Below are 14022 nucleotides of genomic sequence, written 5' to 3' on the forward strand. Positions count from 1 at the left end.
TGCTTGGGCCCTGCACCCCATGGGAGACCAGGAGAAGTACCTGGCTCCTGCCATCGGATCAGCGTGGTGCGCAGGCCATAGTGCGCAGGCCACGGCGGCCATTGGAGGGTGAACCAATGGCAAAGGAAGACCTCTCTCTCTGTCTCTCTCTCTCTCTCTCACTGTCCACTCTGCCTGTCAAAAAATAAAAATAAAAAAAATAATTATTGTCATGTTTGAAAATGGATATTTTCTACTTTCTATATACCCTAATTCTATTCATTGCTGAAAAAACCAGGCTAAAATCTTGACTTGTCTACTCACTCCTGTATTTCAGTCAGTTTTTGTTTTACATTAATGAAGTTCTGTTATCTTTGCCTACTTTGACCATTTTATGTCTTTTTGAAAAATTGGTGTTTGTACAACTATGAAATATCCTTTATCTCAAAAAAGATACTATTTAAGTGTAACTTTTCTAATATGAGTCTTACTTTTTTATCTTTCTTATAACTAGAGCTTCTATTACATATATTTTCTTATTTTTATTTTTTAACTTTTCAAAATATTATTTAAATATATAGCATGAAAAATTAACTTTTAAAACAACTGAATTATATGAAAAATGAAAGGGAAAATAAATTAGACCCATGTTAAGAGCTCAGCTAAGTGTCCAAAGTGAAAGAAATGGGTTTATATACACATCAATTCCATAGTCTTCTTTATGAGCTTGGAGTCTTTCAAACATGTTTCTCCTATAAACTGGTTCAGTTGTCAAAATCATCCGGGAATGATTAACAGAGGTGGTGACTGGGGACACAATTCCTTGGTGTGGATTTGATAATATTAGCCACACATAGAATCAACTCCACTACTTCAGCTACACTCAAATATTTGTCACATCATTTAAAACTTTCTATTATATTGAGAATTGCTATATCTTCAATCCAGCAGGTACATTGCCTTCACTGTGAGCTGTTCAGAGTTGTGCCACCAGATCCTACATTGTCATATCCTGCATTGTCAGTTATGATGGTTGACAATATTCTCAGGGCTCTACATAAGACTCCATTGTAACTGCCTCTTTGGTGCTCTGTTGATAAGCTTTGACACAGCATGAGTCACTAGCACCTCAAAACAGCGTCCTCCATAAGTTGTTCTAGAATCTCTTATAGTTTGGGTAGAACACAAAGAGCATCATACAAAAATCTTACAACTTCATCTAAAATTTGTTGAGTGGTGCCAGACAAAATAATGGTTCAAGTCTCACCAAGGGCAACCCCAGAAATGTGAACCAGTCTGTCTTCTCCAATCATGAGAATATAACTTTGTAACTTCCAAGCTTCACAAGCTTAGAATTATTGAATATAATTCAATAAACTTATGAATTCCAAGTTCACAGATCTGACTTATCAAAGGTAGAGGCAATTTCAGCACTAGTGGCAAGAGATAGGTGATCCACCCCTGCAAAATCTGCATGCCTCAAAGCCATGACTCCAGCACCAAAGTGCTATTCAGGATAATTACTAACCAATTACCTGTTAATAAAGCAATTTATTTCATGTTTATGAATACATTCAACTTTACCTTTCTTTTTTTCTCTTTTTCTGCCTGTTCTAATTCTGTAACCTTTGCTATAGTATCAACCCATATCCTGGAACCAAATATTTTTATTTTGTTTGCATACTTCCAGTATTTGCAATAAGAATTTTATGATTTTCAATTGGCTTTGGCTGATTTACTCTATTTTTTAAATCCTACATAAGGTCTTCAACTAAATAGGAATCTGCCAGACATTCTCCAAGCTTCTTTATGATGGACCTTGTCTCCAGATTACCAGAGCCCTTCAGTCTGAGAATAGCTTCTGTACTAGCATAGTAAATTGATCTTTATAATGAGTAAGAAGTTTTGAAGATAATGTTGTACCCCTGATTTCATTAAATCTTGAAAATGTAACTTCCTCAGAACAATTATCAACTGCAGAACTCAACAGAACTTCCATCTCAGCTTTGGAGGCTTCACTCCAATCTGCAATGATGGTTATATACATGGTTATTTTGGTCATTACTGCTACTAAGACAGTAACAGATTTAGTGCCATCACCACCTTCAACATTTGTTTTTTTTATTTTTTAATTTATTTTTTATTTATTTATTTATTTATTTTTTTGACAGGCAGAGTGGACAGTGAGAGAGAGAGACAGAGAGAAAAGTCTTCCTTTTGCCGTTGGTTCACCCTCCAATGGTCTCTGCGGCCGGCGCACCACGCTGATCCGATGGCAGGAGCCAGGAGCCAGGTGCTTTTCCTGGTCTCCCATGGGGTGCAGGGCCCAAGCACTTGGGCCATCCTCCACTGCACTTCCTGGCCACAGCAGAGAGCTGCCCTGGAAGAGGGGCAACCGGGACAGAATCCGGCACCCCGACCGGGACTAGAACCCGGTGTGCTGGCACCGCAAGGCGGAGGATTAGCCTAGTGAGCCGCGGCGCCAGCCACCACCTTCAACATTTGAACCATTGGCATATGGACTAAAACTTAGCTGCTGAATTGTCAGCATCATCATTTTTTTACGATTTATTTATTTATTTGAAAGTCAGAGTTGCAGAGAGAGAGAGAGGGAGAGGAAGAGGAAGAAGGAGAGGGAGAGGGAAAGGGAATGGGAGGAGGGGAGAGAGAGAGAGAGAGAGAGAGAGAGAGAGAGAGAAAGAGAGATCTTCCATCCACTGGTTCACTCCCCAATTGGTCGCGATGGCTGGAACTGAGCTGATCTGAAGCCAGGAGCCAGGAGCTTCTTCCAGGTCTCCCATGCGGGTTCAGGGGCCCAAGCCCTTGGGTCATCTTCTACTGCTTTCCCAGGCATAGCAGAGAGCTGGATCGGAGGTGGAGCAGCCAGGGCTCAGCTGTTGCCCATATGGGATGCCAGCACTACAGGCTATGGCTGTACCAGCTAAGCCACGGCACAGGCCCCAGCATCATTATTTTTTCAAAATAGTGGCACCATCATTGATTACCATAAGAGAGGCAATTCCTACACTTCTCAAAAGTGTTTTTCCCCACCTTTGGATCCTGAAGTGCTTTTATTGAATCTCCAATCATGACGCCACCAATAAAAGATGACAACAGCTTTCTCTGCTCTCTCTTCATAGCTCTGCCTTTGAAGATATTAACACTGGACCAATGGAAAGGGATGTCATTGTTCCAAGGAATTTAGCACAAAAAATATCCCCACACAGATCACTCCCAGGAGCCAGAAGAGAAGAGTGTTCTTTTACTTTTATATTATCAGTGTCATTATATTGTAAAATGTAGTAGTTAATGATATCTCAGGGTTGGATCTTTAATCAGTTCTGATTAATTCTGGGGACTTACTCAACTAATATTTGGTGTGATTATTTGTGGGATTGGATTTGCTTGAATTCCTGTTATTTCTTTTCTACTTTTATTTCTATGTTTTTTTTTTTTTATTTTATCTTTTTCTATTAATTTTGGGGTGCCTGATTTTGTCTAACTAATTTTTTATCTTCTCCACTGGCATGTAGTTATGTGATCTTACTTCAATTTCTACTTTCTACTTGTTGAATATTATAGTTAGTGGAGAATCAAGCCTGTGATTGCAGAGTGGATTAAAATAATGTCTATGCAAAAATTAATAAAAGCAAGGAGGGAAGTTGTGGACTGGGGAGAGAGAGAGGGGATGAAATATAGTTATTATCTTAGAATTGTACCTGTGAAATACATGAAATTTGTTCTCTTTACATTAATAAAAATGAAAAGAACAAAATTAGATGGCTGCTATTTGAATTTAAACCATGAAATAGAAAAGATAAAAATAAAAAGGAAAACCAAATAAGTTGGTACTCAAATCAATTTTCTTTCAAACTCTTATTAAAAAAAAAAGATTTATTTTATTTATTTGAAAGACGAGTTACAGAAAGAGGTAGAGACAGAGAGAGTGGTCTTCCATCTGCTGGTTTATAACCCAGAATGTCGCAAAGGTCGGAGCTGCACCGATCCAAAGCCAGGAGTCAGGAGCATCCTCCAGTCTCCCACATGGGTGCAGGGGCCCAAGCACTTGGGTCATCTTGTACTGCTATCCCAGGCCATAGCAGAGAGCTGGATCAGAAGAGGAGCAGCCGGGACTAGCACCGGCACCTATATGGGATGCCAGTGCTTCAGGCCAGGGCTTTAATCCACTGCGTCACAGTGCCGGCCCCCAAACTCTTAATTAAAAATATTTTTTCAGCAGAAATATTTTTAGTGTAATACATATCCAGTGAAAACCTGTGCTATACTTCAGTCATGATCTTAATTGAAATGCTTTTTCAACATGGTTTAGGGATCAAATATAATCATAATTCATTTAATGTTGGTTAAACTATTCAAATTTCACTGAGTATAAGGATTTTTGGACCACTATTGTGATTTTGTGGGTAAAGCTGCCGCGCGTGACCAGGCAGGAGATATGAGCAAAAATTTTAGTCCCAGCTGTTCCACTTGTCATCCAGCTCCCTGCTAATGTGCTAAGCAAAGCAGCAGAAGATGGTCCAAGTCCTTGGGTTCCTGCTGCCCATGTGAGAGACTCAGACGAAGTTCCTGGCTCCTGGCTTCTGCCTGCTCAGCCCTGGGGAGTGAAACAATGAATGGAAGATCTCTTTCGCTAAATCTGAATTTCAAAATAAATAAACAAATCTTTTAAAAAAAGGATCAATATTTGTAGAATGAAAATATAATTTTCACTCCTTTTCTAACTCTGGAATTATTAATTTTTAAAAAACAATCAATGAAGTAATTGTTTAATTCTCCTTTCTATGGGATACAAAATATATCAACTTGTCTTTTCCAGTAGCTTATCTAATGATTATGATGCAAATTAACATTATTATCTAATTTTAATTATTATTGCACCCCATTACCTATCATACTCTTATCATTTTTTTTGTCAAAAAGAAAATCTTAAATCAGTGTACTTCTGCTGATATCTTCCAGTCTTTGTTCTGTCAGTGTCATGTTTTTATAAAGTAGAAAGTATATTTTTATTATCCTTTCATTAAGTAATTCCATTTTCTTGATACAAATAAATCAATAAAAAGGAAAATGTATTTTATATTTACTTCTGTTTTTATTGTTTTTTCCATTTTATATAATCTTCTAGAGTTGAATTTTCATACCAAATAATTCGTTTCCAATCTGAATAACTTTTTATCATGCAGGCCTGCTGACAACCGAATGCTTTTCTGATATTTAATAATGTAATATTTATATATGGTTTGACACATATAAATACAAAATAAATAAGTATTCACAGGAATACCAGTGTACTTATAAACAGTACAAAATAGAAAGTGCATTTTGAAAGTGTCCACAAATAGACTACAGGAAATTATCAGAAATGGACAGCGTAGGGCATTTCTACCTTGTTCAGAAGGAGTTTATGCCAAGTTGATATATTGAGCACATAAATATTTATGAAATCAGTCATTTCTTTAAGGCTATAGGAATTAGCTTTATATTGATTATGCCTAGTTATCTGTTATGTGTGTGACAATATGAAAATGGGCACAAGCTGCTTCTATTGATTTACTGTCCAATAAATAATTTCTGTTCATTACTTATTGATTATATACTTCCGTAATCATTTCACTTCTCTCCTATTTGTGACATCGGTGTCAGTATTAAAACCTGAACAATTTACACATAAAAATCAAGTCAGGTATACAGACAATATGCACCATCAAATAAAGTCTGTCCTTACTTGCCTATTTGCATGTGACAAAAAGGTATTATTCTGGTTAGCAACATTAACTCTTCCAAATATATTGATCCAATCTCACAAAATATGCACCAGGGGCTATTTTGATGAGTCACATAAAGTTTCAAATTATTTTGTCAGAAACACTCCATCCCAAGAACAAATACAAGGCATCTGGAGGAAGCATAATCAGGTTGCTGGGTGGGAAAGGGCAAATCAGACCATGTTAGGTACTTTTCCATATTTTTCACTCACTTTGTATCTCTCATTAGTGTTATTTTGGGACAGTAGGACTTATTTCTTCCTCTTTCTTGCTTTTCTTTCTTTCTCTGTCACTTCTTTGATCTGATCCTTAAGCCTCAACAGATATTGTAGGTTGAAGGATTGCAGATAACCACTGTCCACTCAATTCTTCTTGCTGGTTTTGTTTTGTAATTTTTCTCTTGAATCTGGACCCCACTAGTCCTCATCTCTCATGGTCTGCCACTTTATATTTTCTGTGTTGTGATTTCCAGATGTTGCCAAACTGCTCTTGTCCACAAACTCTTCTTGCCCCTAACCTGTTTACATGTAAATATCACTTTCTCTTTTGCATTCCTTGCAGCAACTGGCTGTGCTTATTGTTTCAGACATGTTAAGACAGAGAGGCCTGTAATGCTGGATACAAAAGAGTAACCATGACTTTGACAAATTGAGAAGAACTGCGATGTCAAGTCAGAGCTCAAGCAAAACATAGGAACTCCATCAGTAAGGATTCTCTATTAGGGTGCATCATGGCTAACTGGGACACATTTAAGTTAGAAACTCTGAAGAAAAAGAGGCTTACTTGTTCTGCAACATTGTTGGCCAAAATGCAAGCTGGAGGACGAGATGAGGCTGATAAATAACTCCAATAACTGTATTATTACCCTCCAATTAGATCTGTGTTGTAAGGTAGAAAAATAGGGAGAGGTTTCACACATTCAGGCCTTTATGTTCCTATGTCAAGACTTGACCTGAAGAGACAATGCACATGTTGTCTGGCTCACATCAGATTCCTCTCTTCTAGACAGGAGCCTGATATCATAGATGCCTCTTTACCTGTCCTTCTCCTAGGAGAACCACTTACTCCGTTAATTTCTCCTTCAACCCATGACCTTTGAGGGGGTAAGAAAGTACTTTTCCTTCTCCTTGTATGCCACTCCCCATCAACAGGGCACTCTGACTGCCCTTCCCATTTCTCCTTACCTCCAACCTCTGAGACAGAAAGAACTATGCTTCATCCTCTCCAAGTTCCACCCATGGTCAACTGGCGGCTCCTCCAGAATATACCAACAGTTTCATCATGTCCTCTCTCACTATGGGAGGCCTTTATTCATCCATACATGAGGATTCCCCAGCTGGGACTATGGAAGCTCCAAGTCCAGCAAACACTAACATTAGGAGCACAATACCAAAAAACCTAAAGGAACCTCATCTCTTTGAGAAAGATTCCCAAACGAAATGGGGACACCATCAGGGTTCACACACCTTTCTTTATATCTGACTTGTCCTCATGAAAGGAAGAGTTTGGGTGATTTTCAAAGACCTAAGAAAATTTATTGAGAAGCTTATTAAAGTGACTATGACTTTATTTTGACTTGGAGATGCCTGCAGGTTGTACTATCTACTTGTTGCATAGTGGAGGGAAAGCGAGATATTTGGGCTGCTAAAGCATGTGTCAATGAAATGTCAGGATTGTACATGCAGACCACGAAGTATTTAGTGTGGATATCATGATCATGTCCATGACTGATCTCATTGGAACTGTCAGAAAGCTCTCCTAATCTAGAGAATAGTAATTTACCTTATAACATGCCTCTTAAAGGATATGATTAAATATATACTAAAACCAGTACTGTATGGCAAACTCAAGGAGGTTACTCTGGGCCTAAATGAAAACCCGGTTTTCTTCTATGTTGATTAGTTGAATTCCTTAGAAAATACACAAATATAGGCCTAAGTCCCAGGCTAGACAGATATTTTTGGGTATCCATTGAGTCTTTGGAGTCTTCATTAACACAGACAGGCCTGAGGAGGAAAATAGAGCTCGGGGGAAAGATTCAAGGCCATACTTCTTGCAGCTTCCTTGTCACCTCAGGGACACTTAGGTCAAGACATTTTTGGAGGGACGGGATCTAAATGACTCAGATCAGAGCTACCATCCTCTGATAGGAAGTGTTATCATTATAAGCTTTAGGGTCATTGAAAAAAGAACAGTACTTGCCTATGAGGAAAAAGAAAACCCCAGGGTCTTGTACTATATACTAGCAAGAAGTCTACTTGAGGAGACATTTCCCAGAATAATATAATGTGCCTGGAGCAGTCCATATCATAATGGTCAAGATTGCTGAAGACTGAAAGAGCCTAAGACTCCTCCTACCCACCCTCTAAGCCCTCTACCACATACACACTGGTTTCCATGATCACTTGACCATCTCTGTTGAGGAACAATGTGTGACTCTTGACATGAGTATATACAGTTATTCCAGGAAAACAGACCTTCAAACTGACTGAAAGGTGTCAGTTCCTTCAATTCTGCCACCCTAAACCGAAAGATAACTCAGGACATTCCAGAAATGGCTGGATTGTGCTGAATCTGTTTTCTTGGATTCGGGCTCATAGCAAAACACTTAGATGAGACTGGAGGATACGCACTGGAAGATTCCATAGACAATTCTAAGAACTTGAAGAAAAGCTAAAACAAGTTTCTGTTCTAAGACTCCCCAGTGTGGAAAAACCACTCACTCCATATGTGGTAGGAAGGAAGGGACAAGCCCTAGATGGACATACTCAAAAAAACTGGGGTATACACCTTGACCACTGACAAGCTATCTAAACAAATTGAATGGCCAGAATACCTAATGGCTACAACAGTTAAAGCCATATTGGTTAAAAAGGAATCAAAATTAACTCTTGTCCAACCTGTTAATGTATTAAACCCTCATCAAGTAGAGGGCTCCTTCAAGCTAAAGGCTATTAACTGTTAACTGGAGCTCTATTCTTAAGACATCTGGCCTTGTTTTTGGACTCTCCTGAGGTATTCTTCAAAATATGCCATAGTTTTAATTCAGATGCCCTTTTGTCTGCAGCAAATGATCGAGAATTAATACAGTTTCCCATAAAAACTGTGAATGAGACATGCACTAGCAGACCTGCTCTAAAGGATTCACTTAATCTTGATGCTGGATGGTTTGCTGATGGAAGAAGTTACATAGGTGAAAGATCTAGAAAGTCAGGATATGCAGTCATTAACTTAAAAGAGGTTATAGAAGCAAAATCCCTGCCACTCAATATTTCTGTCTGAAGACTGAATTTACTATCTTTAGTTAATATCTACAATTGTAGAAGACATAGAGAGAGAGAGAGAGAGCAAGTAGTCTTCTCAAATTCCCTCTGCTGGAGGCTTTAAATATCTCTTGATCTTTGTAGACAACTTCATGGGATATATGATCTGGCAGCTTGGCAGAAAATGTTTGCAAGCTATATATCCAACAAAGGATTAATCTCCAGAATTCATTAGGAATTCAAAAACTCAATGACAAAAAAATAAGCAATCTTGTTAAGAAATAAACATAGGACTTGAATAGGTATTTCTCAGAAAAGTAAATACAAATCACCACTATACATATGAAAAATTATTTAATACCTCTAGTTATTAGGGAAATGATAAAATATCAGTGAGAAATCACCACATCTCTATTGGAATGAGTAATATCAAAAAGATAAAAAGTAGATAACAATGTTAAGGTTGTAGAGAAAGGAAAACTCTTGTACGTAGTTTTGAAAATGTAAATTATAACAGTCACTGTAGAAAAGCATTATGAATATTTCTTAAAAATCTAGAAATAGAACTGCTATATGATCCAGAATTTCACTACTTGGTATATATCCAAAAGACATGGAATCAGTGTATTAAGGACATACCTGCTTCACCATGTTTGTGGCAGCCCTCTTCACAATAACCAAAATATGAATTCAACCAAGAGTGTCCATCATCAGCTGGCTGTATAATGAAAATGTGGTCTATATAAACCATGAAATACTATTTAGCCAGAAAACAATGAAATACTGTTCATTTGCAGGCAAATTAATGGAACTAGATAATAGTATATTGGTGAAATAAGCCAGAGATAGAAAGACAAATATTGAATGCACTTGCTTTTATGTGACAGCTATAGAAAATTTCAGTCTGTTCACATAATGGTGATTCCTAGGGAATGGAAAGGGTGAAAGTGTAGGAGGAGCTTAGATTAAAAAATAAGGGCAGCTGGGTATAATTTATTGATTGTGGAAAATAAATAATATAATTAATAATTGAGGAATATGGGTGTGGCATATATGGGACCTCTTTGCACTACTTCACAGTTATTATTTTATAAACATAAAACAGTTCTGAACTAAAAAGTTTATGTAAAACGTGATACCCCCACCATGTGGGTAGATGTCTTTCCAACTTAAACTGAAAAATCAACAGATGTGACTAAGTTCTTTTAAAAGGCATAATCCCACACTTTGGGATACCACACACCTCCCAAACCAAGAATAGCTCTTCCTTTATTGATAAAATAAGTGAACAAATATCTAAGGAACTAACTACAGGCCACATTCTTTGTGAATATGAAAATCTTCAGGAAAAGTAGAGGACAAATAAGATCTGAAAGTCAACTCTAGGAAACCATGCCAAGAAACTTATGAAAAGTTGTTAAACCTATCACATTTCAGCCTCTTGAACAGCTCTGAGGCTTTCTTAAAATCACCCCTTGTGAAATATTATGTGGAAGACACCAACCAGATGGTTAGCCATATTGTTAGCTTGAGACAGGTACAACGGGTGTTTAAGAATATGGAAACAACACATTACCTGCTCCAATGCAGGCCTCCTTTAGATGTGCATCTATAGGCCTGCATTGTGGCTTAGGGTGTTAAGCCACTGCCTGCAATGCTTTCCCTCTCACTTAGCTCTCTTGCTTTCTTTAACTCTTTCTTTCAAATAAATAAATAAAACTTTTTAAAAATAATATTTGAAATATCATGCTATGTGTATTATGTTTTATGTTTCCACTTTTCTGGAGATTTTCATTATTTCCTGCAGAGGATAATTTAACAGCATGATTACTTCTCCATAAATCATTGCTAAATGCAAAAACTTGACCAACTGTTGGATTTGCCACTAATACCCCATTTTCAGAGTTCTCGGTCTAGATTATATACAGTTAAACAAGATTTCACCTTCATCAAGTCTACTGTTACTAGGAAGCTGTCAACCCTACATCAGGATCCCTTCTAGGAACTGAGTTACATGCTCTGTTATATACTCTGTTCTCCTCTGTGCCTGCATTGCTACTTCTTAAATGCAACATCTCTTCTTGCACCTCATGTGCTTTGTAGCAAGCAAGGTAATCCTAAGAAGACCACATGATCCAACTGTCCTAAAGTATTCTTGCGGCCAAATGGGGAGTAAACCAGTGGAGGAGAGACCTCACTTTCTCTGCCTCTCCTCTCTCTGTGTAATTCTGACTTTAAAATAAGTTTTACCTCTTTTAAGTATTTTTCTAAGAGGAAAATAAATTACTTTTTTAAAAAATTTATTTTGTTTATATCAAAGACAGTTACAGAGAGAGGCAGAGACAGAGAGAGAGGTCTTTCATCCTCTGGTTCACTCCCTAGATGGCCACAACAGCCGGAGCTGCGCCGATCTGAATCCAGGAGCCAGGAGCTTCTTCCGGGTCTCCCACATGGGTGCAGGGGTCCAAGGACTCGGGCCATCTTCTACTGCTTTCCCAGGCCATAGCAGTGAGAAGGATTGGAAGTGTAGTAGATGAGACTTGAACCTGTGTCCATATGGATGCCATTCTGCAGGTGGCAGCTTTACCTGCTACATCACAGCATTGGCCCCATGTTAAATCTTGATCCTGATTCCACATTAAGATCTTAATCATGCAAAAACAATGACAACCAAGCTAGATCCAACTCTTGACTCAATTTCTCCACAGTTGGGATCTCTATATCCAGTATCTAGAGAATTCTATTCATTGGCTTGGCAGTGATAACAAGTTCATACACAGCACTGAACAAAGTTACAAAAGACAGATCTTTGCCTCTCATCAACCCCTTAAGTTTAAGGGAAGAATTCCCTGAGAGAAGAATGAAAAAGGGAGGCAGAGAAAACACTTGAGCCACCTGGAGATAAAAATCCCTATTATCTCAAGAGTTAAAGGATATGGGATATGTACTCTATAGAACACTATACAGCAGTCAAAAACAATGAAATCCGGGCATTTACAACAAAATGGAGGAAGCTGGAAAACATCATGCTGAGTGAAATAAGCCAGTCCAAAAGGGACAAATATCATATTTTCTCCCTGATCAATGGCAACTAAACGAACATCTAAAATGATACCCATTGAAGTGAAATGGTCACTATGAGAGACAATGACATGATCAGCCCTTGTCTAGACTGTTGAGGAACAACTTACTATTTTATTCCTTTTAGTATTTTTGTTGTTGTTGTTGTTGTTGTTGCTCTGTTTGTTCTACATAAGACCACTGGTTAAACTCTGTAATCAATGCACAATCATTCTTAGGCATTTAAAATTAACAGAAAAGTGATTTCTGTTAAACATAGGAGTGGGAATAAGAGAGGGAGGAGATATATAGGTTGGCACATGCTCACTCGGACTTACCTCCAATGGTGGAACTAGAAATGTGCCATGGGATTTCAACTCAATCTTACCAAGGAGGCAGGTACCAATGCCAACGCACTTGTTAAAGTGATAAGTATCAATACACAACCGATCAAAAAGATAGGGTATGTGTCGATGAGATTTCACAAATAAGACCAGTGTAAGCAAATAATAAAGGATAGAATTAAAAGGGAGAGAATGATCCTGTGGGGGAAACAGGACACACAGCAGACTCATAGAATGGCAGCACTCCTGCCTCAGAATCAACCCTTGGGACATTCGGATCTGACTAAAAGGTCCATGAGAGTCTCACAGGCATGGAAAGCCATGACACTGTGGCAAAAAAACAATCTAAATGAAAGATCCTGGTGAATAAGACCCCAGCAGAAGGAACAGGCCATCAAGGAGAGAGGCGCCTTTCTCTGAAGGGAGGAAGGAACCTCCACTGTGATATGGCCTTGACTAAACAAGTTCAGAGTCGGTGAACTCAAGGGGCTTCCATAGCCTAGACAGCTCGTAGCAAGAGTCTCAGGTGATTGCTGGCGTCATAAGAGTGCCAATTGTTAAATCAACAACGGGAATCACTGGGTTCATGCTCCCACGTAGGATCTCTGTCCTTAATGTGTTCTACTATGAAACTTAATAACAACACTACTAGTCGAACAATACCCTATACCTTGTGCGGTTGTGTGAGTGCAGCCTGTTGAAATCCTTGCTTAGTATATACTAAGTTGATCTTCAGTATATGAAGGTAATTGAAAACGAAACTTGATGAAGGGCGGGATGGGAGAGGGAATGATTTGACTAGGCTCATAGCAGTTTAGGGAGTCTAGATTGATTTACAGTTCATTATATGCTCGTTGTCATACATTAGCATGCCAAATGACAAATCTACCAGCTGTCATAATAGGACCTTATAAGGAGCAAAAAGGGACAATAGCTAAATTCAAGGACACTTCCACTTACTTCTCAGAAAACACTTGTCTTCCCCTGTATTAAAATGTACCCCTTGGGGCAAGCGCTGTGGTGTAGCAGGTAAAGCCACTACCTGCAGTGCTGACATCCCATATGGGCACAAGTTCAAGTCCAGGCTGCTCCACTTCTGATCCAGCTCTCTTGTGGCCTGGGAAAGCAGTGGAAGATGGCCCAAGTGCTTGGACCTGTGCAACCATGTAGGAGACCTGGGAGAAGCTCTTGGTTCCTGGCTTTGGATAGGTGCAGCTCTGACTGTTACAGCCATTTGGGGAGTGAACCAGAAGATGAAAGACTTCTCTCTCTCTTTCTCTGTGCCTCTGCTTCTCTGTTACTCTACCTTTCAAATAAATAAATAAATCTTAAAAAAAAAAAAAAACAGAAAAAAGAATTCATTGAAAACACACAATTCTAACTGCCTTTCAATGCCAGTTACCATGAGAAATAATTGCAAATTATTGGTAGCTTACCTGAGAAGCAAGTATAGGCATCTGAATTTAAGATTCATTAGGTTCTGATTAATTCAGTTCTTGCAATATTCATCACTTTCAAACATATCACTGATTTAAATACAGTGTAAGTGGAAAACATAAGATAAGAGTAAACAGATAGCATTTTCTTTCA

The 14022-nt window shown here is 38.4% G+C and overlaps 1 pseudogene; it reads right to left on the reverse strand.

The window, feature by feature from the left end:
• Nucleotides 1–770: 770 nt before the first annotated feature.
• LOC100340584 (T-complex protein 1 subunit beta pseudogene) lies at nt 771–2041 on the reverse strand (annotated as a pseudogene).
• Between the last annotated feature and the right edge of the window lie 11981 nt (nt 2042–14022).

The sequence above is a fragment of the Oryctolagus cuniculus genome, chromosome 5 (assembly GCF_051225735.1).
Source record: "Oryctolagus cuniculus isolate XC-2025 breed Fujian yellow rabbit chromosome 5, ASM5122573v1, whole genome shotgun sequence".
NCBI classification, from domain to species: domain Eukaryota; kingdom Metazoa; phylum Chordata; class Mammalia; order Lagomorpha; family Leporidae; genus Oryctolagus; species Oryctolagus cuniculus.